This window comes from Gorilla gorilla, chromosome 9, assembly GCF_029281585.2.
Source record: "Gorilla gorilla gorilla isolate KB3781 chromosome 9, NHGRI_mGorGor1-v2.1_pri, whole genome shotgun sequence".
In the NCBI taxonomy this organism is placed as follows: domain Eukaryota; kingdom Metazoa; phylum Chordata; class Mammalia; order Primates; family Hominidae; genus Gorilla; species Gorilla gorilla.
Genome location: NC_073233.2, coordinates 36719517 through 36723591, shown reverse-complemented (window position 1 = coordinate 36723591; position 4075 = coordinate 36719517). Strand labels below are relative to the sequence as shown.

General features: G+C 39.6%; 1 pseudogene; it reads right to left on the bottom strand.

The window, feature by feature from the left end:
- Positions 1-269: 269 nt before the first annotated feature.
- Positions 270-2696, bottom strand: LOC101145362 (large ribosomal subunit protein uL11-like; annotated as a pseudogene).
- Positions 2697-4075: the final 1379 nt, after the last annotated feature.

Genomic DNA, 4075 nt, shown 5'->3' with positions numbered 1-4075 from the left:
CTAATGCCGTCACCACAAGATAAAATCTGTTCTTATTTTGACATAATCACACACATACATTAGTTTCCAAAATTATGCTAATAAAATATTCATTCATATGTAACCTGCTTTTTTCCCCACTTAACATCACCAGCATTTATCCCATAGAATCAAAATTCTTTAATATTGTTTTAAACAGCAGCAAAGCATTCCATATACAGATATGTAAATTTATTTATTTATTTTAATTGTGAAATGATCCTTTATTGAAATATTTTTCTTTGTGCTTCTTAACTAGCTTGGTATTCCACCGCACCACTGTTGACATCATCTATGACGTCATGAGGGTGGCGGCCATCAATATCACAGCCCACAGACTCGACAGTCCCCAGGATCTCTTTAATGGTTCCAGAGAGTTATCTGGCGAAAGATCAGTGCCGCATCTGTCCAGCAATGTGGACAATCTCATCAAAAGTGATATTTCCACTGTGTTTAGTGCTTTTCTGTTTTTTTCTATCTCTTGGTGGTTCCTTGAGGACTTTTATGATCATGGCCGTGGCAGAAGGTACCACTTCATTCTGGGTCTGTCTGTACTGAATGGTCAGTTTCACTGTAATCCTCAGATCCTTCCAGTCACCGATTGCCTTGGCAATGTCATTACCAAGTTTTTTTGGACACAAACCCAGGATGGCCAATCTTGGGTGTCAGCCCAGACATGGCACCACATTTATCCCTGGTGCACGTCAGGTATACGACTTTAATCTTGCTGGGGTCGAACTTCGGTGGCATGGTGGAGGCCGCTGGTGTCAGATGAACCTGGATTCAGGACGACCGAAGAAAGTTACACCTTGGCCTCCTTCGAGACAAAAGCTGAAAGCAGATATGTAAATTTATTTAACTCAGTATTTCCTGAAGTATATATTGCAGAGCCTCTTTTCTGTAGTATATTAAGAAGTATTATGTAATAAAGGGATTCAGTGACCAAAGGAATTTGAGAAGCTCTGAGTTAAATGAGGTCATATAATAGATTTCCTTTTTTGTAAGAATTGTGAGAAGATTCTTGCTAATATGCCTTGTGATTTCTCAAAATATATAGTATGTATGTCCTAAATTTATTTGATCACACAATCCTGTGTGTGTGTGTGGGGGGGGCATCTTATGAAATTTGTTTCTGCAGAACACATTTTGCGAGATTCCAATCTCTTTTTGATAATTTGCAATATTTCACTATCATATATAATACTGTTGTGACTATCTTGCCATATAAATCTTGCAGTATAAAACTTACAAGTATCTCTGTTTCCTTATGATCAAATCTCAAAAATATAATTGTTGAGTCAATGACTACACAGTTTGTAGAGTTTCTTGACACCCACTAGCCAAATTGTACTCCTGAAGGAATGACTAATTTATATTCTCACCAGCAGTATAAGAAAAGAGAGAGAAACTAGCTGGAGAGAAGATAGATTTCAGATGTCGAAAGAGAGGACTGTGAATATAGATTTTGTCAGAGGTAGTGCAGAAGTGGCTGAGTTCATTTTTCTAAACTTTTTAACTAAAAGGGTATTTTGATATCAATCTGGGCCACACTCTTTCTTGGAATTTTTTAACAACAGTGTTCAGTTCTAGTACAGTGTTGATTAGCTATGCAGTAGTGGCTGGAATTAGCTCAGTCTTTGCCAATTTACAGCTACTGAAAATATTTCACTCACTCATCTCCAATTTTTTTTCTAATAGTTTAGAAATATTGGTTCCATCAGATCAAAGACTTCCTACACTTAGTTAAAATCAAGACTGCTATCAATTCACTTGTTGTTTGGGGGCCACTGGGACACATGGAAAGTGGTATGGGGGGTGCCAATGTTAGCCTTCTTGACATGGGCATACAAAGCTAGGAGTCTATCTGTCCTAACCACAGGCTCCACCAGAGGCAGGTAAGGACCCAGAACTTATTAGAGTCTCACAGATCTCAATGTTCAGCCCAGAGGAGACAGTGATACTTGGTTTTCTTTAGAGGTGAGAGATTTTTAGCTCACCACTGGCTTCATCAACCTCTGGAGAAATCAGGAATCCTGAGCTAGATATTTAACAAAACTTTGTAAAAGCTGAAAACCGTGTAATGATAGTGTGTCTCTGGACCATAACAGCATATGGAACCAGACACCAGACTAGTTTTCAAGACAAAATGATCTTTGTTAAATTACATGAAAATGATAGGGAGGCAGAGTGTTGCAAGGATACCACCCTGCAAATGCAGAGGCCAGGGCTTTCCTTTGCTCTGTCCACTAAACTAATTTAATAACAAGCTGTGTGACCTTGGGTAAACTACCTAACCTCTCTGGACTTCCTGCTCCCCCCATCTCTAATTAGGTCTTAAATGACTTCAATTTGCATATCAAGTATTTGACAAAAAGTCAAAATTATTGCAGAGAAAAAAACACTTAATTTGTAGTCACCATCACTGCTCATAGCATATCAATCATTTGGGCAGCAGCATGGATACTTTAAGTTTCTCCCTGAGAGAGCATATCAGATGCCAAATGACCTACTTGATGACCTTTCAACCCACCAAGTTCTTTCTAGCCTCAGGGTATTTGCACTTACTACTGGATTTGCCCACAAATATTTCCCTTTGACTTGCAGCTATTTGTCACTTCTCCATCTCAGTTAAAATCTCAGCTACAATCTCTCCAAAGAGGCCTTACCTGGCCATGCATCGGTCACACTCTAGCCCCTCCTCATTCCATTTTAATTGCTTCAAAACACTTGAAATGATCAAACTTAGGGATTTGATCATATGCCTATTGCCTGTTTCCCTCCACAGAATGTAAGATCCACAAAAGACAGATCTTGTGGTCTTGTTCGGTCTGTGCCTAGAACATTGCCCAGCACTGCAGATACCCCAAGGCAGAAAGTAACTCAGTGGGCTGAAAATCAGAAAGGAGGCCATGTGACTGAATCTTGTAGAGTGAGGAGAAAAGTGGTGAGAGGTAATATCAGGGAGGTAGGCAGGGGCTAGATCACATAGGTCTTATTGGCTATGGTGACTAAGTGAGAGTAATGCTGTTATTGGTAAACCTTTGAATCTTCTCAGATGTGTATACTTCTAAAAGCAAATCATTTGCAAACAGCTATATTTGACCTGTTATTAGTAAGCAGTTACTTGAGACATACATCACAGCTGATCACCGCATCCCAGTGTGTCACAAATTTATAGTTTTACAAGATAACCTCAAAAACAGGGGCTCCGGCGAGGGGCTTCAGAGAGTTTGTGAATCCTTAGAGCAAAAGGAAAAATTTTGCTGTCAAGTGCAAGCATTCATGTGTGCTCCTGGAGAGAGGTTCCATGAGCTCCAGCCTATTCTCAATGGAGCCCTATCACCTCCCAATTTAAGAATCATTGATCCCTGCTCTCAGCTTTCTCTGAACACCTTGACTCTTCCAGCATCTTGTTCTAGGCTGGTAAATATGTTTGCTGTCTATTTAAATCACAACTTAAATCTGTGAACTATACTTTCTTCAGTAAGCAGGCAGAGAAGTAAACATGGGGAACATTTACTTTTAAAAAAAGATCAATTAGCAAATGACAACCCATGATAAATCAGTGCCCATGTGTTAAGTGACCGGAGTGCAGGTGGCAAGGGCTGATTTTCCTCCCAATGACAGTCGCTGAAATATCCACATAAGATGATCTTTAAATATTTGACTGTTGCCTTAAAATAGCTACCTTGGTTTTTTAAAAAGAACATAATTTTAAAACCCTTAGCTTATTTTTAATTTACAGTCCTTGAAAAAAAAAATAAGTGGCTGGCCCAATCATTTATATGCCTGGGCAAAAGCAATACATCTATATAAAAGTACAGTGATATATTTCTGTTGCTACTTTAATGTGCTGCTCCTCGCCCTGTATGTTCTGATTCATTGGAGAGTAGCAATCATGTCGACAGGCGCTGTTCTTCAGTTCCCATCAGCGACAACTAAAGGCCAATTCAAGGTTGTGGTGGGGTCATGAATCTAACACAGTCGCTGATAGAACAATTTCCCTTCCACACAGCATTGTCAGTGGGACACACTGGGAATAGACAGGGAGGCTGGC